At 53.2% G+C, this 19,416-nt stretch overlaps 1 protein-coding gene across 1 annotated transcript in view; it reads left to right on the forward strand.

The window, feature by feature from the left end:
* The window catches only part of INPP4B (inositol polyphosphate-4-phosphatase type II B), an 853,440-nt gene that overhangs the window by 387,974 nt on the left and 446,050 nt on the right, over positions 1-19,416 (forward strand). The window lies entirely within an intron of this gene.

Genomic DNA, 19,416 nt, shown 5'->3' on the forward strand with positions numbered 1-19,416 from the left:
TCTGTGGCAGTATCTCGCTCCCTTCCTACTTAAGTATTGCTTTTCTACATCCCATTCATATGGACTGATCCTTTGATGGCGTAATGGAAGGAAAGTTTAGTTCTTACCTGATAATTTTCTTTCCTTTACTACTACTACTACTACTACTATTTAGCATTTCTATAGCGCTACAAGGCATACGCAGCGCTGCACAAACATAGAAGAAAGACAGTCCCTGCTCAAAGAGCTTACAATCTAATAGACCAAAAATAAATAAAGTAAGCAAATCAAATCAATTAATGTGAACGGGAAGGAAGAGAGGAGGGTAGGTGGAGGCGAGTGGTTACAAGTGGTTACGAGTCAAAAGCAATGTTAAAGAGGTGGGCTTTCAGTCTAGATTTAAAGGTGGCCAAGGATGGGGCAAGATGTAGGGGCTCAGGAAGTTATTCCAGGCGTAGGGTGCAGCGAGACAGAAGGCGCGAAGTCTGGAGTTGGCAGTAGTGGAGAAGGGAACAGATAAGAAGGATTTATCCATGGAGCGGAGCGCACAGGAAGGGGTCTAGGGAAGGACGAGTGTGGAGAGATACTGGGGAGCAGCAGAGTGAATACATTTATAGGTTAGTAGAAGAAGTTTGAACAGGATGCGAAAACGGATAGGGAGCCAGTGAAGGGTCTTGAGGAGAGGGGTAGTATGAGTAAAGCGACCCTGACGGAAGATGAGACGGGCAGCAGAGTTTTGAACCGACTGGAGAGGGGAGAGGTGACTAAGTGGGAGGCCAGCAAGAAGCAGATTGCAGTAGTCTAAACGAGAGGTGACAAGGGTGTGGATGAGGGTTTTGGTAGAGTGCTCGGAAAGAAAGGGGCGGATTTTACGAATGTTGTAAAGAAAGAAACGACAGGTCTTGGCGGTCTGCTGGATATGAGCAGAGAAGGAGAGAGAAGAGTCAAAGATGACCCCAAGGTTTCGAGCTGAGGAGACAGGGAGAATGAGAGAGCCATCAACAGAAATAGAAAACGGGGGGAGCGGGGAGGTGGGTTTGGGGGGGAACGGGGGGAGCGGGGAGGTGGGTTTGGGGGGGAAGCATCCTTTAGTCCCAAAGGATCAGTCCAGGACCCGCCCGCTAGTATTTTGCTGTGTTTGTGTACATAGTTCTGGATTGTAAATTCTCAGGCACAACTTGGACTTCCGCTTCCTGTATAGATTTCTTTAGTTGGTAACTGAGGCAGGACTTTATTTCTTCTGATTTCTGTTTGCATCAGTCACGCTTCCTCTGCTTGGCTATCGAATACTGACTAAAGCTAGCTGCACAGAACCAGATATAGCAGATTAGTGATTCTCTCCATCTCTGCCTGCTGTTCGATGCACATAACCCATTTGTATGGACTGGGTGGAGTACCGCAGGGATCGGTCCTAGGGCCGGCTCTTTTTAACATCTTTGTGAGCGATATTGCGGAAGGACAGTCTGGTAAGGTTTGTCTCTTTGCGGATAATACTAAACTCTGCAACAGGGCGGACACCCTGGAGGATGTGAATGACATGAGGAAGGACCTAGCGAAGCTAGAGGAATGGACCGATATTTGGCAACTAAGGTTTAATCCCAAAAAATGCAGGGTTATGCACTTGGGTCACAAAAATCCGAGGGAATGGTACAGTATAGAGGGTGTAGTGCTTCAGTGTGCGAAGGAAGAGCGGGACTTGGGGGTGATTGTGTCTGACGACCTTAAAGCTTTCAAACAGGTAGAAAAAGCGACGGCCAAAGCCAGAAGGATGCTTGGGTGCATAAATAGAGGCATGACCAGCAGGAAAAAGGAGGTGATAGTGCCATTGTATAAGTCTCTGGTGAGGCCTCATTTGGAGTACTGCGTGCAGTTCTGGAGACCGCACCTACAGAAAGATACAAACAGGATGGAGTCGGTCCAGAGGGCGGCTACAAAATTAGTAAGCGGTCTTGAACACAAAAAATATAGGGACAGGCTTAGGAACCTCATCATGTATACGCTGGAAGAGAGGAGGGAGAGAGGAGACATGATAGAAACGTTTAAATATCTCAAGGGCATTTATGTACAGCAAGAGAGCCTTTTCCAAATGAAGGAGAGCTCTGGAATGAGGGGGCATATGACAAAGATAAGAGGGAATAGGCTTAGGAGTAACCTAAGGAAGTATTATTTCACAGAAAGGGTGGTGGAGGCGTGGAATGGCCTCCCGGTGGAGGTGGTGGAGTCGAGGACTGTTCCAGAATTTAAAAAGGCATGGGGTAAACGTGTGGGATCGCTTAGGAACAGGAAGAATTAGGGGTTACAGAGGATGGGCAGACTGGATGGGTCATGTGGCCTTTATCTGCCGTCATGTTTCTATGACTGATCCTTTGAGACTAAAGGAAATAAAATTATCAGATAAGAACTAATTTTTCCTTTACATTGGTCGGAATTCTGTAACGGTCCTTTTGTATCCTCCAGATACATATGAAAAAGAGTTTGAGTAAAGGGAATACATTTACAAAGTGGGGCTGTATTTTCCAAGGAAGTATATTTTCTAAAATTATGACAGACAATATTCCAAGTGCCTCAGGTGAGGAGAGGTTTCTTTAAAAGCAGAACTAGCCAAAACCTGGAGGCGCTCAAAAAACGGTGGGAAAGATATTGCTTGTAAGTTGGGGTCTGGCAGTCAGTATCCCTTCTAAATTGGCAAGGAATGAATGTACGGTTGGCATTTTTAATGATGCTTATTATCTTCTGGAGAAGCTACCAAGATAGCTAAATGAAAGCTGTCTTCCCAATGTTATTCTCTGTGGGCCCCTTGAACAAAAAGGTGTGCTTATCTATTTGGTGAATTCTTAAAAGTTGTACATTTATTTGAAGGAAAGAAAAAAGGAAATAGAAGGAAGGGAGCATTAGGTCATCGCAAAGTTAAGGGTTGAGTTGCCAATGTGAATGCAGTGCATAGAAAACATGGTTTAAGAAACATTGGGGGGAAAAAGTAATTCACTGTAAATTGAGTAATATGCCATGTAAAATGATTTTTTTTCCGTGCTTTTTTTTATGATAGTGGGAGATTGATGCACATCAGCTTGTCTGCAGGACCATCAATGAATTCCTGCTGAACTCTTTTGATTGCTGAGATTATAAACCTACAAAAACAGTTGGGCGTATTTACATTCCATTGATGGTTGCTAATTAGAAATTGCAGCATGTCCAAGTCAACTTGTCTTTAACATTTTTCTATATATTTTCCCCGTTTGTTTTGTTAATTAGAACATTCCATGGCAGGAAGCTATATTTCCTTCAGATTCTTCCTGTCCCTTATCATGTGGTTCTTTGTAGTGATAAGTCCCTAATTATGATCCATCATATTACCTTTTAATGGAGAAAGGATGGAAATAAAGCTCTGGGGTAATTTACTTGAGTGATAATAGAGATCAATAGTAGAGCTCAAGCTTTGTATGCATTGTTTTTCCTTGTAAGGCCTAAGGGACCAGGTACCTTCAGTTGCCATTAGAGACAAACTTTAGAGTGTTAAAAATATTTGGATTTCGAGTGTTCTCATGAAACAAAAATATATGGATCAATATTCAGAGTAACCGGCATTGCTCTTCTCCACCCTCCACCCCCTAAGCTGACCAGATCTCTCTTCTTACCTCTCATGGTTATGGTGCTGGGCTGGTGCAGGCCCTTGGGTATCTGTGCATGCTCAAAGCCTTGAGTATCTGCTGATGTTCAAGGCCCCGCACTGGCCCAGAACCAGAACCGTGAGAAAAGGTAAGAAGAGAGATCCAGTCATTATGGGGGGGGTGGAGAGTGAAGGAGAGCAATGCTGCAAATTCTATGGGGCTGGGCTGTTATTGAAGGAATCTAAATTTAACTTTTAAGACAAACTTTAGAGGGTTTTTCGGTGCTGAAACAAGGGAGTGGGCCATTATTAAAGGAGGGCTATTGTTAGAAACATAGTAACATAGTACATGACGGCAGAAAAAGACCTGCGCGGTCCATCCAGTCTGCCCAACAAGATAAACTCACATGTGCTACTTTTTGTGTATACCTTACCTTGATTTGTACCTGTCCTTTTCCGGGCACAGACCGTATAAGTCTGCCCAGCACTATCCCCGCCTCCCAACCACCAGCCCCGCCTCCCACCACCGGTTCTGGCACAGACCGTATAAGTCTGCCCAGCACTATCCCCGCCTCCCAACCACCAGTCCTGCCTCCCACCATCGGCTCTGGCACATACAGTATACCTGTATTACATGAGTAAATATTTAGAATACTAGCATATACACATGTATGTGTGTGTACATGCTTATGTGCCAGCATTCAAGACCAGTGCCAGGCAGACTTCTATGGTCTGCGACCTATAAATGGCAAAATCCAATCAGGATCATGGCTGGAGTGAGCTTTGATGGCAACTCCAGTAGTTTGGAATTAGAACTGGAGCCAGGCAGACTTTTACAGTCTGTGCCCCAAAATTGGCAGGGAGAGATTTTATTTATTTATTTATTTATTTGTTTGTTTATTAGGATTTATTTACGTCCTTTTTGAAGGAATTCACTCAAGGCGGTGTACAGTAAGAATAGATCAAACATGAGCAATAGACAACTACAGCAGTAAAAATATTCAAATAACAATACAAAGTATGATAGTATACTACTTACAATGTCAACACAATAGAACATTTTAATTGATAGTGAAGGGTAAAGCAAAGATGGAACATATAGATAGGTAAGAGAGTAAGAAGAGTTAGAAAGTAAGGTGACTAATTAGAAAGTTGCACATGAGGTCAGAGAGATGGTTAAATAATATCTCAGCTAGGGTAGGAGTGGATAAACATGTCCTGCTGCAGTATATGCAGCCCATGTCACTCCTTGTGTGAGTAAAACTAACAAGTTAGTTACTTCTTCCATTAAAGGCTTGGTTGAAGAGCCAAGGTAGTCTTGTGTTAAGCGGAGCCTTTCAGGCAGTGCATTCCAGAGTGTGGGGGCTACTCTGGAGATGGATCACTTGCGGGTATCACATTGTGTAATGATTATGATACGATATGCGCATACTTATGATGCAAGTCAGTGGTGGGGGAGGGGAATACTTTCTTAGGGTTGACAACAATGGTCTGTTCCAAGATTGCATCATATAACTGCCCATATGATGCTGGCAAGGCAAGTTGCTGACTGTCCTGTTTATAATGTCAGTATTAAATCGTGAGTAAGTGGAACCTGCGCAGAGTACCAGATACAACTCTGACCACCTTGTTGGACAGACTGGATGAACCTTGCAGGTCTTTATTTGCCAACATTTACTATGTTACTATTCTGCTTATTTTCGAAGAAGGCCGGCCATCTTCCGACACAAATCGGGAGATGGCTGGCCTTCTCCTAATGCCGGCCAAATCGGTATAATCGAAAGCTGATTTTAGCCGGCTTCAACTGCTTTCCGTCGCAGGGCTGGCCAAAGTTCAAGGGGGCATGTCGGCAGTGTACTGAAGGCGGGACGGGGGCGTGGTTAACAGATGGCCGGCCTCGGCTGATAATGGAAAAAAGAAGGCCGGCCCTGACGAGCATTTGGCCGACTTTACTTGGTCCCTTTTTGTTCACGACCAAGCCTCGAAAAGGTTCCCGAACTGACCAGATGACCACCGGAGGGAATCGGGGATCACCTCTCCTTACTCCCCCAGTGGTCACCAAACCCCTCCCACCGAAAAAAAAGTTTTTAATACATTTTTTTGCCAGCCTCTATGCCAGCCTCAAATGTCATACCCAGCTCCATGACAGCAATATGCAGGTCCCTGGAGCAGTTTTTACTGGGTGCAGTGCACTTCAGGCAGGCGGACCCAGGCCCATCCCCCCCACCTGTTACACTTGTGGTGGTAAATGTGAGCCCTCCAAAACCCACTGTACCCACATGTAGGTGCCCCCCTTCACCCCATTAGGGCTATGTTCTCCGAGGACAAGCAGGCTGCTTGTTCTCACGACTGGGTGACGTCCGCGGCAGCCCCCACCAACCGGAAAGAAGCTTCGCGGGACGGTCGGCACGCAGGGCACGCCCACCGCGCATGTGCGGCCGTCTTCCCGCCCGTGCGCGACCGCTCCCGCCAGTTCCTTTTTTTCCGCGCCTGGAGAGAGTCGTGTTTTGCGCTCTCTCTGTTCAGCCGCCGGATCGTTCGATCGCGTTTACGCTGATCGTATTCTTTTCTAACTTTGTTTCTCGGTTTAGTTACCGCCCGGTTTCCTTTTAAAAAAAAAAAAAAGAAACCCTGCGCGTGTGGGACACGCGCTCCCTTTTTTCCCTCGCTTCCAGCGGGGACGCCACATTGCGGCCTAGTGGCCGCTCGGTCGTTTGTTTTTCGTGGTGTGATTTTAGCCACCATTGACGACTTTGACTTCGCCGACGCGATTTTTCCGTCGATGTCCTCGAAGGTCCCGAGTGGATTTAAAAAGTGTGGTCGCTGCGGCCGGCCGATCTCGCAGACCGACACCCACGCTTGGTGCCTCCAGTGCCTCGGGCCGGAGCACAATCTCAAGTCGTGTTCTTTGTGTCTCGGTCTCCGGAAACGGACCCAGGTTGCGAGGCAAGTTCTGCGGGACCGTCTTTTTGGAACTTGCGCCGGCCCCTCGACGTCGACCTCGAAGGCATCGGTATCGACGCCCGGCCCTTCGGTACCGGTATCGATGCCCGAGACATCGGCACCGATGGCAGCGACCCCAGGAGAACAGGTCCCGTCGGCCCGCCGGTCTTCCGGTGAGAGTGGGGGTGAGAGGCCGCGTGGGCAGTCGGCCCCGGTCACGCCCTCAGCTCGTGGGCCGCGAGACCGAACCCTGTCTGACCCGGTACCTCGAGACCGAGGGGGATCGACCTCCTCCTCCTCCATGCCCTCCGGCGCCGGTGACGTGCATCGACAGAAAGACAAGAAGCGCCGTCACCGGTCGCCTTCGGTGCATCCCGATGTCGGAGAGCAGACGCCGCCGAAGCGTCATCGTCGTGAGGAGAGGTCTCCGTCGGTTGTGGAGGTACCGACGCGTCGGGGTTCCGGCACCTCGGTGCCGTCTCCTGGCCCCCAGCAGCTTCCGGCACCGACACCCTTACCGGCCCCACCGCCTTTCCCGGCAGCGGGCCTGGACGAGTGCCTCAGAGCCATCCTTCCGGGGATCCTGGAAGGGCTGATGCGCCAGGCTGTGCCAGCGCCGGGGGTGCTTGCGCCCTCGGCGCCGATGACTGTGGCGCCGGCGAGCTCTAGCCCGGCGCCGGGGCTGTCGACACCGCCGCCGCTTGCGGTGCCGGTCTCGACCGCCACGCAGGTGGAGTCCCCGTCGACGTCGATGGAGGGAGCTCCGTCCCCGCCGGCGCGGGAGTCCACCGCTCGACGACACCGAGACCTCGGTGCCTCGACGTCGAGCCGGGCCCGGTACAGGACTCAGCTACATGAGCTAATGTCCGATACCGAGGATGAGGACTCGTGGGGGTAAGAGGAGGACCCTAGATATTTCTCCTCAGAGGAGTCTACGGGCCTTCCCTCGGACCCCACGCCTTCACCAGAGAGGAAGCTCTCACCTCCTGAGAGTCTGTCCTTTGTCTCCTTTGTGTGGGATATGTCTATCAGCATTCCCTTCCCCGTGGTCTCTGTGGAAGAGCCGAGGGCCGAGATGCTCGAGGTCCTCGACTATCCATCACCACCTAGAGAGTCCTCCACGGTACCGCTGCACAATGTCCTGAAGGAGACGCTGCTCCGGAACTGGGTGCGACCATTAACTAACCCCACCATTCCCAAGAAAGCAGAGTCCCAGTACAGGATCCACTCTGACCCAGAGCTCATGCGGCCCCAATTGCCCCATGACTCAGCGGTCGTGGATTCTGCTCTCAAGAGGGCACGGAGTTCGAGGGATACCGCCTCGGCGCCCCCGGGGCGGGAGTCTCGCACTCTGGACTCGTTTGGGAGGAAGGCCTACCAATCCTCCATGCTCGTGACCCGCATCCAGTCATACCTGCTCTATATGAGCATTCACATGCGGACCTATGTGCAACAACTGGCGGACCTGGTCGAGAAGCTCCCGCCGGAGCAGTCCAGGCCTTATCAGGAGGTGGTCAGGCAGCTGAAGGCGTGCAGAAAGTTCCTGTCCAGGGGTATTTTTGACACCTGTGACGTGGCATCTCGTGCTGCGGCCCAAGGTATAGTGATGCGCAGGCTCTCATGGCTGCGTGCCTCTGACCTGGACAACCGCACCCAGCAGAGACTGGCTGACGTCCCTTGCCGGGGGGATAACATTTTTGGTGAGAAGGTCGAGCAGATGGTGGACCAACTGCATCAGCGGGAAACCGCTCTCGACAAGCTCTCCCACCGGGCGCCTTCAGCATCCACCTCCACAGGTGGACGTTTTTCCCGGGCCCGGCAGGCTGCACCCTATTCTTTTGCGAAGCGTAGGTACAACCAGCCGGCCCGAAGGCCTCGTCAGGCACAGGGACAGCCCCAGCGCGCTCGTTCTCGTCAACAGCGTGCGCCTAAGCAGCCCCCTGCGCCTCCACAGCAAAAGCCGGGGACGGGCTTTTGACTGGATCAACGGGAACATAGCCGCCCTACAAGTGTCCGTACCGGACGATCTGCCGGTCGGAGGGAGGTTAAAATTCTTTCACCAAAGGTGGCCTCTCATAACCTCCGACCAGTGGGTTCTCCAAATAGTGCGGTGCGGATACGCCCTGAATTTGGCCTCCCTGCCTCCAAATTGTCCCCCGGGAGCTCAGTCTTTCAGCTCCCATCACAAGCAGGTACTTGCAGAGGAACTCTCCGCCCTTCTCAGCGCCAATGCGGTCGAGCCCGTACCACCCGGGCAGGAAGGGCAGGGATTCTATTCCAGGTACTTCCTTGTGGAAAAGAAAACAGGGGGGATGCGTCCCATCCTAGACCTGAGAGGCCTGAACAAATTCCTGGTCAAAGAAAAGTTCAGGATGCTTTCCTTGGGCACCCTTCTGCCAATGATTCAGAAAAACGATTGGCTATGTTCCCTGGATTTAAAGGACGCATATACTCACATACCGATACTGCCAGCTCACAGACAGTATCTCAGATTCCGCCTGGGCGCACGGCACTTTCAGTATTGTGTGCTGCCCTTTGGGCTCGCCTCTGCCCCACGAGTGTTTACCAAGTGCCTCGTGGTGGTAGCGGCCTACCTACGCAAGCTGGGAGTGCACGTGTTCCCATATCTCGACGATTGGCTGGTCAAGAACACCTCGGAGGCAGGAGCCCTCCGGTCCATGCAGTGCACTATTCAACTTCTGGAGCTGCTGGGGTTTGTGATAAATTACCCAAAGTCCCATCTCCAGCCATCCCAGTCTCTGGAATTCATAGGAGCGCTGCTGAATACCCAGACGGCTCAGGCCTACCTTCCCGAAGCACGGGCCACCAATCTCCTGGCCCTGGCTTCGCAGACCAGAGCGTCTCAGCAGGTCACAGCTCGGCAGATGTTGAGACTTCTGGGTCATATGGCCTCCACAGTTCATGTGACTCCCATGGCTCGTCTTCACATGAGATCTGCTCAATGGACCCTAGCTTCCCAGTGGTTCCAAGCCACCGGGAATCTAGAAGATGTCATCCGCCTCTCCACCAGTTGCCGCACTTCACTGCTCTGGTGGACCATCCGGACCAATTTGACCCTGGGACGTCCATTCCAAATTCCGCAGCCCTCGAAAGTGCTGACGACGGATGCATCTCGCCTGGGGTGGGGAGCTCACGTCGATGGGCTTCACACCCAGGGTCTGTGGTCCCTCCAGGAAAAGGATCTACAGATCAACCTCCTGGAGCTCCGAGCGATCTGGAACGCACTGAAGGCTTTCAGAGATCGGCTGTCCTACCAAATTATCCAAATTCGGACAGACAATCAGGTTGCAATGTATTACGTCAACAAGCAGGGGGGCACCGGATCTCGCCCCCTGTGTCAGGAAGCCGTCGGGATGTGGCGTTGGGCGTGCCGGTTCGGCATGCTTCTCCAAGCCACATACCTGGCAGGCGTAAACAACAGTCTGGCCGACAGACTGAGCAGAGTCATGCAACCGCACGAGTGGTCGCTCCATTCCAGAGTGGTACGCAAGATCTTCCGAGAGTGGGGCACCCCCTCGGTGGATCTTTTCGCCTCTCAGACCAACCACAAGCTGCCTCTGTTCTGTTCCAGACTTCGGACACACGGCAGGCTAGCGTCAGATGCCTTTCTCCTTCATTGGGGGACCGGCCTCCTGTATGCTTATCCTCCCATACCTTTGGTGGGGAAGACCTTACTGAAGCTCAAGCAAGACCGCGGCACCATGATTCTGATAGCGCCCTTTTGGCCCCGTCAGATCTGGTTCCCTCTTCTTCTGGAGTTGTCCTCAGAAGAACCGTGGAGATTGGAGTGTTTTCCGACTCTCATTTCGCAGAACGACGGAGCGTTGCTGCACCCCAACCTTCAATCCCTGGCTCTCACGGCCTGGATGTTGAGGGCGTAGACTTCGCTGCGTTGGGTCTGTCTGAGGGTGTCTCCCGGGTCTTGCTTGCCTCTAGGAAGGATTCCACTAAGAAGAGTTACTTTTTCAAGTGGAGGAGGTTTGTCGTTTGGTGTGAGAGCAAGGCCCTAGAACCTCGTTCTTGCCCTGCACAGAACCTGCTTGAATACCTTCTGCACTTATCAGAGTCTGGCCTCAAGACCAACTCAGTAAGGAATCACCTTAGTGCGATTAGTGCTTACCATTATCGTGTGGAAGGTAAAGCCATCTCTGGAGAGCATTTAGTCGTTCGATTCATGAGAGGCCTGCTTTTGTCAAAGCCCCCTATCAAGCCTCCTACTGTGTCATGGGATCTCAACGTCGTCCTCACCCAGCTGATGAAACCTCCTTTTGAGCCACTGAATACCTGCCATCTGAAGTACTTGACCTGGAAGGTCATTTTCTTGGTGGCAGTTACTTCAGCTCGTAGGGTCAGTGAGCTTCAAGCCCTGGTAGCTCATGCTCCGTATACCAAATTTCATCACAACAGAGTAGTGCTCCGCACTCACCCAAAGTTCCTGCCGAAGGTGGTGTCGGAGTTCCATCTTAACCAGTCAATTGTCTTGCCAACATTCTTTCCCAGGCCGCATACCCGCCCTGCTGAACGTCAGTTGCACACATTGGACTGCAAGAGAGCATTGGCCTTCTACTTGGAGCGGACACAGCCCAACAGACAGTCCGCCCAATTGTTTATTTCTTTCGACCCTAACAGGCTAGGGGTCGCTGTCGGGAAACGCACCATCTCCAATTGGCTAGCAGATTGCATTTCCTTCACTTACGCCCAGGCTGGGCTGACTCTTGAGGGTCATGTCACGGCTCATAGTGTCAGAGCCATGGCAGCGTCGGTGGCCCACTTGAAGTCAGCCACTATTGAAGAGATCTGCAAGGCTGCGACGTGGTCATCTGTCCACACATTCACATCTCATTACTGCCTCCAGCAGGATACCCGACGCGACAGTCGGTTCGGGCAGTCGGTGCTGCAGAATCTGTTTGGGGTGTAAATCCAACTCCACCCTCCAGGACCCGAATTTATTCTGGTCAGGCTGCACTCTCAGTTAGTTGTTCTTCGTAGGTCAATTTCTGTTGTTTCCTCGCCGTTGCGAGGTTCCATTGACCTGGGTTCTTGTTTTGAGTGAGCCTGAGAGCTAGGGATACCCCAGTCGTGAGAACAAGCAGCCTGCTTGTCCTCGGAGAAAGGGTATGATACATACCTGTAGCAGGTGTTCTCCGAGGACAGCAGGCTGATTGTTCTCACCTACCCTCCCTCCTCCCCTTTGAAGTTGTGTGTTTCATCTTTTGCTAGTCATTCAACTGGCGGGAGCGGTCGCGCACGGGCGGGAAGACGGCCGCGCATGCGCGGTGGGTGTGCCCTGCGTGCCGACCGTCCCGCGAAGCTTCTTTCCGGTTGGTGGGGGCTGCCGCGGACGTCACCCAGTCGTGAGAACAATCAGCCTGCTGTCCTCGGAGAACACCTGCTACAGGTATGTATCATACCCTGTAGTGGTGTACAGTTTTGGGGGGCTCAGCACCCAAGGTAAGGGAGCTATGCAGCTGGGAGCAATTTGTGATGTCCACTGCAGTGCCCCCTAAGGTGCCCGGTTGGTGTTCTGGCAGGTGAGGGGGACCAGTGCACTACAAATGCTGGCTCCTCCCACGACCAAATGGCTTGGATTTGGCCGGGTTTGAGATGGCCGCCATTAGTTTCCATTATCGGCGAAAACCAATGACGGCCATCTCTAAGGGTGGCCCAAATGTTGAGATTTGGCCGGCCCCGACCGTATTATTGAAACGAAAGATGGCCGGCCATCTTGTTTCGATAATACAGTCAGGTACGCCGCTTGACGGGGCCGTCGTTAGAGATGGCTGGCCCCGTTCGATTATGCCCCTCTATGCTGCCTAAGTGATATTCTGTAAATATGCACATATCTTAGATCATGCATATTTGCAAAGGGGCGTACACAAGGAAGGAGTATAGGTGGGACATAGGCGGGGCTCCCTTCCCCATGTAGACACTCGTACTTACACCATCTCTGTGGCTCTATTACCCATTTAGGACTAGATTCTATATATCGGGCTGAGATTTCCACACGGAAATTGAAGTGTATTCTTTAAAGTACACTTTAATTTAGTCGTACTTTATAGAATAAGCCTAAATTTCCATGCAGTTTATAGAATATGCCAAGCGCCAGTCCACGAGTCTAAAATTAGTGATGGTCAATTACGCCAAGTAAAACCTGGTATATATCCCGATGTCTAAATTAGGCACAGAGTGGGTGTATTTCTATAACAATGCGTATAGATTTTAGAAATGTCCATGACCCATCAATTCTGCAACCTTAACCACACCCACTTTTCAACTATACAACTTATATTTACATGCACCTACTACTACTGCTTAACATTTCTAAAATGCTACTAGGGTTACGCAGCGCTTTCTCCGAGGACAAGCAGGCTGCTTGTTCTCACGACTGGGTGACGTCCGCGGCAGCCCCCACCAACCGGAAAAAAGCTTCGCGGGACGGTCGGCACGCAGGGCACGCCCACCGCGCATGCGCGGCCGTCTTCCCGCCCGTGCGCGACCGCTCCCGCCAGTTCCTTTTTTTCCGCGTCTGGAGAGAGTCGTGCTTCGAACCGCTCTCTCTTTTTCAGCCGCCGGATTTTCGATCGCGTTTACGCGATCGCGCCTTTCTTAGTTTTTCGGTCTAGTTACCGCCCGGCTTCTTTTTTCAAAAAAAAAAAAAAAAAGAAACCCTGCGCGTGTGGAGCACGCGCTCCCTTTTTCCCTCGCTTCCAGCGGGGACGTCGCGTTGCAGCCTAGTGGCCGCTCGGTCGTTTTCTTTTTCGTGGTGTGATTTCAGCCACCATTGACGACTTTGACTTCGCCGACGCGATTTTTCCGTCGATGTCCTCGAAGGTCCCGAGTGGATTTAAAAAGTGTGGTCGCTGCGGCCGGCCGATCTCGCAGACCGACACCCACGCTTGGTGCCTCCAGTGCCTCGGGCCGGAGCACAATATCAAGTCGTGTTCTCTGTGTCTCGGTCTCCGGAAACGGACTCAGGTTGCGAGGCAAGTTCTGCGGGACCGTCTGTTTGGAACTTGCGCCGGCCCCTCGACGTCGACCTCGAAGGCATCGGTATCGACGCCCGGCCCTTCGGTACCGGTATCGATGCCCGAGACATCGGCACCGATGGCAGCGACCCCAGGAGAACAGGTCCCGTCGGCCCGCCGGTCCTCCGGTGAGAGTGGGGGTGAGAGGCCGCGTGGGCAGTCGGCCCCGGTCACTCCCTCAGCTCGTGGGCCACGGGACCGAACCCTGTCTGACCCGGTACCTCGAGACCGAGGGGGATCGACCTCCTCCTCCTCCATGCCCTCCGGCGCCGGTGACGGGCATCGCAAGAAAGATAAGAAGCGTCGTCACCGGTCGCCCTCGGTGCATCCGGATATCGGAGAGGAGGCGACGCCAAAGCGTCATCGTCGGGAGGAGAGGTCTCCGTCGGTTGTGGAGGTACCGACGCATCGGGGTTCCGGCACCTCGGTGCCGTCTCCTGGCTCCCAACAGCTTCTGGCGCCGACACCCCTACCGGCCCCACCGCCTTTCCCGGCAGCGGGCCTGGACGAGTGCCTCAGAGCCATCCTTCCGGGGATCCTGGAAGGGCTGATGCGCCAGGCTGTGCCGGCGGCGGGGGTGCTTGCGCCCTCGGCGCCGATGACTGTGGCGCCGGCGAGCTCTAGCCCGGCGCCGGGGCCGTCGACACCGCCGCCGCTTGCGGCGCCGGTCTCGACCGCCACGCAGGTGGTGTCCCCGTCGACGTCGATGGAGGGAGCTTCGTCCCCGCCGGCGCGGGAGTGCACCGCTCGACGACACCGAGGCCTCGGTGCCTCGACGTCGAGCCGGGCCCGGTTCAGGACTCAGCTACATGAGCTTATGTCCGATACCGAGGATGAGGCCTCGTGGGGGGAAGAGGAGGACCCTAGATATTTCTCCTCAGAGGAGTCTACGGGCCTTCCCTCGGACCCCACGCCTTCACCGGAGAGGAAGCTCTCACCTCCTGAGAGTCTCTCCTTTGCCTCCTTTGTGCGGGATATGTCTATCAGCATTCCCTTCCCCGTGGTCTCTGTGGAAGAGCCGAGGGCTGAGATGCTCGAGGTCCTCGACTATCCATCACCACCTAGAGAGTCCTCCACGGTGCCGCTGCACAATGTCCTTAAGGAGACGCTGCTTCGGAACTGGGTGCGACCATTAACTAACCCCACCATTCCCAAGAAAGCAGAGTCCCAGTACAGGATCCACTCTGACCCAGAGCTAATGCGGCCACAATTGCCCCATGACTCAGCGGTCGTGGATTCTGCTCTCAAGAGGGCACGGAGTTCAAGGGATACCGCCTCGGCGCCCCCGGGGCGGGAGTCTCGCACTCTGGACTCGTTTGGGAGGAAGGCCTACCAATCCTCCATGCTCGTGACCCGCATCCAATCATACCTGCTCTATATGAGCATCCACATGCGGACCTATGTGCATCAACTGGCGGACCTGGTCGAGAAGCTCCCGCCGGAGCAGTCCAGGCCTTATCAGGAGGTGGTCAGGCAGCTGAAGGCGTGCAGAAAGTTCCTGTCCAGGGGTATCTATGACACCTGTGACGTGGCATCTCGTGCTGCGGCCCAAGGTATAGTGATGCGCAGGCTCTCATGGCTGCGTGCCTCTGACCTGGACAACCGCACCCAGCAGAGACTGGCCGACGTCCCTTGCCGGGGGGATAACATTTTTGGCGAGAAGGTCGAGCAGATGGTGGACCAACTGCATCAGCGGGAAACCGCTCTCGACAAGCTCTCCCACCGGGCGCCTTCAGCATCCACCTCCACAGGTGGACGTTTTTCCCGGGCCCGGCAGGCTGCACCCTATTCTTTTGCGAAGCGTAGGTACAACCAGCCGGCCCGAAGGCCTCGTCAGGCACAGGGACAGCCCCAGCGCGCTCGTTCTCGTCAACAGCGTGCGCCTAAGCAGCCCCCTGCGCCTCCACAGCAAAAGCCGGGGACGGGCTTTTGACTGGATCCACGGGAACATAGCCGCCCTACAAGTGTCCGTACTGGACGATCTGCCGGTCGGAGGGAGGTTAAAATTTTTTCACCAAAGGTGGCCTCTCATAACCTCCGACCAGTGGGTTCTCCAAATAGTGCGGTGCGGATACGCCCTGAATTTGGCCTCCCTGCCTCCAAATTGTCCTCCGGGAGCTCAGTCTTTCAGCTCCCATCACAAGCAGGTACTTGCAGAGAAACTCTCCGCCCTTCTCAGCGCCAATGCGGTCGAGCCCGTACCACCCGGGCAGGAAGGGCAGGGATTCTATTCCAGGTACTTCCTTGTGGAAAAGAAAACAGGGGGGATGCGTCCCATCCTAGACCTGAGAGGCCTGAACAAATTCCTGGTCAAAGAAAAGTTCAGGATGCTTTCCTTGGGCACCCTTCTGCCAATGATTCAGAAAAACGATTGGCTATGTTCCCTGGATTTAAAGGACGCATACACTCACATCCCGATACTGCCAGCTCACAGACAGTATCTCAGATTCCGCCTGGGCGCACGGCACTTTCAGTATTGTGTGCTGCCCTTTGGGCTCGCCTCTGCCCCACGAGTGTTTACAAAGTGCCTCGTGGTGGTGGCGGCGTATCTACGCAAGCTGGGAGTGCACGTGTTCCCATATCTCGACGATTGGCTGGTCAAGAACACCTCGGAGGCAGGAGCCCTCCGGTCCATGCAGTGCACTATTCAACTTCTGGAGCTGCTGGGGTTTGTGATAAATTACCCAAAGTCCCATCTCCAGCCTACTCAGTCTCTGGAATTCATAGGAGCGCTGCTGAATACCCAGACGGCTCAGGCCTACCTTCCCGAAGCGAGGGCTACCAATCTCTTGGCCCTGGCTTCGCAGACCAGGGCGTCTCAGCAGATCACAGCTCGGCAGATGTTGAGACTTCTGGGTCATATGGCCTCCACAGTTCATGTGACTCCCATGGCTCGTCTTCACATGAGATCTGCTCAATGGACCCTAGCTTCCCAGTGGTTTCAAGCCACCGGGAATCTAGAAGATGTCATCCGCCTCTCCACCAGTTGCCGCACTTCACTGCTCTGGTGGACCATCCGGACCAATTTGACCCTGGGACGTCCATTCCAAATTCCGCAGCCCACGAAAGTGCTGACGACGGATGCATCTCGCCTGGGGTGGGGAGCCCATGTCGATGGGCTTCACACCCAGGGTCTGTGGTCCCTCCAGGAAAAGGATCTGCAGATCAACCTCCTGGAGCTCCGAGCGATCTGGAACGCACTGAAGGCTTTCAGAGATCGGCTGTCCTGCCAAATTATCCAAATTCGGACAGACAATCAGGTTGCAATGTATTACGTCAACAAGCAGGGGGGCACCGGATCTCGCCCCCTGTGTCAGGAGGCCGTCGGGATGTGGCGTTGGGCGTGTCGGTTCGGCATGCTCCTCCAAGCCACGTACCTGGCAGGCGTAAACAACAGTCTGGCCGACAGACTGAGCAGAGTATTGCAACCGCACGAGTGGTCGCTCCATGCCAGAGTGGTACGCAAGATCTTCCGAGCGTGGGGCACCCCCTCGGTGGACCTTTTCGCCTCTCAGACCAACCACAAGCTGCCTCTGTTCTGTTCCAGACTTCAGGCACACGGCAGGCTAGCATCGGACGCCTTTCTCCTTCATTGGGGGACCGGCCTCCTGTATGCTTATCCTCCCATACCTTTGGTGGGGAAGACCTTACTGAAGCTCAAGCAAGACCGCGGCACCATGATTCTGATAGCGCCCTTTTGGCCCCGTCAGATCTGGTTCCCTCTTCTTCTGGAGTTGTCCTCAGAAGAACCGTGGAGATTGGAGTGTTTTCCGACTCTCATTTCGCAGAACGACGGAGCGTTGCTGCACCCCAACCTTCAATCCCTGGCTCTCACGGCCTGGATGTTGAGGGCGTAGACTTCGCTGCGTTGGGTCTGTCTGAGGGTGTCTCCCGGGTCTTGCTTGCCTCTAGGAAGGATTCCACTAAAAAGAGTTACTTTTTCAAGTGGAGGAGGTTTGTCGTTTGGTGTGAGAGCAAGGCCCTAGAACCTCGTTCTTGCCCTGCACAGAACCTGCTTGAATACCTTCTGCACTTATCAGAGTCTGGCCTCAAGACCAACTCAGTAAGGAATCACCTTAGTGCTATTAGTGCTTACCATTATCGTGTGGAAGGTAAAGCCATCTCTGGAGAGCCTTTAGTCGTTCGATTCATGAGAGGTTTGCTTTTGTCAAAGCCCCCTATCAAGCGTCCTACAGTGTCATGGGATCTCAACGTCGTCCTCACCCAGCTGATGAAACCTCCTTTTGAGCCACTGAATTCCTGCCATCTGAAGTACTTGACCTGGAAGGTCATTTTCTTGGTGGCAGTTACTTCAGCTCGTAGGGTCAGTGAGCTTCAAGCCCTGGTAGCTCATGCTCCGTATACCAAATTTCATCACAACAGAGTAGTGCTCCGCACCCACCCAAAGTTCCTGCCGAAGGTGGTGTCGGAGTTCCATCTTAACCAGTCAATTGTCTTGCCAACATTCTTCCCCAGGCCGCATACCCGCCCTGCTGAACGTCAGTTGCACACATTGGACTGCAAGAGAGCATTGGCCTTCTACTTGGAGCGGACACAGCCCCACAGACAGTCCGCCCAATTGTTTGTTTCTTTCGACCCTAACAGGCTAGGGGTCGCTGTCGGGAAACGCACCATCTCCAATTGGCTAGCAGATTGCATTTCCTTCACTTACGCCCAGGCTGGGCTGGCTCTTGAGGGTCATGTCACGGCTCATAGTGTCAGAGCCATGGCAGCGTCAGTGGCCCACTTGAAGTCAGCCACTATTGAAGAGATTTGTAAGGCTGCGACGTGGTCATCTGTCCACACATTCACATCACATTACTGCCTCCAGCAGGATACCCGACGCGACAGTCGGTTCGGGCAGTCGGTGCTGCAGAATCTGTTTGGGGTGTAAATCCAACTCCACCCTCCAGGACCCGAATTTATTCTGGTCAGGCTGCACTCTCAGTTAGTTGTTCTTCGTAGGTCAATTTTCTGTTATACCCTCGCCGTTGCGAGGTTCAATTGACCTGGGTTCTTGTTTTGAGTGAGCCTGAGAGCTAGGGATACCCCAGTCGTGAGAACAAGCAGCCTGCTTGTCCTCGGAGAAAGTGAATGATACATACCTGTAGCAGGTGTTCTCCGAGGACAGCAGGCTGATTGTTCTCACCTACCCTCCCTCCTCCCCTTTGGAGTTGTGTGTTTCATCTTTTGCTAGTCATTCAACTGGCGGGAGCGGTCGCGCACGGGCGGGAAGACGGCCGCGCATGCGCGGTGGGCGTGCCCTGCGTGCCGACCGTCCCGCGAAGCTTTTTTCCGGTTGGTGGGGGCTGCCGCGGACGTCACCCAGTCGTGAGAACAATCAGCCTGCTGTCCTCGGAGAACACCTGCTACAGGTATGTATCATTCACTGTACAGTTTAACAAAGAAGGACAGTCCCTGCTCAAAGGAGCTTACAATCTAAAGGATGAAATGTCAAGTTGGGGCAGTCTAGATATCCTGAATGGAGGTATAATGGTTATGTGCCGAAGGCGACATTGAAGAGGTGGGCTTTGAGTAAGGATTTGAAGATGGGCAGGGAGGGGGCTTGGCGTATGGGTTCAGGGAGTTTATTCCAAGCATAACATGCACCACGTTACAGCATACACATATGTTCTAATTAATGGAAATGGGACTTGATATACTGCCTTTCTGTGGCTTTTGCAACATACTTTCAAAGTGGTTTACATATTATATACAGGTACGTATTTGTACCTGGGGCAATGGAGGATTAAGTGACTTGCCTAGAGTCACTAGGAACTGCAGTGGGAATCAAACCCGGTTCCCCAGGATCAAAGTTCACTGCACTAACCACGAGGCTAC

Source organism: Microcaecilia unicolor, chromosome 2 (assembly GCF_901765095.1).
Source record: "Microcaecilia unicolor chromosome 2, aMicUni1.1, whole genome shotgun sequence".
Classification (NCBI taxonomy): Eukaryota; Metazoa; Chordata; class Amphibia; order Gymnophiona; family Siphonopidae; genus Microcaecilia; species Microcaecilia unicolor.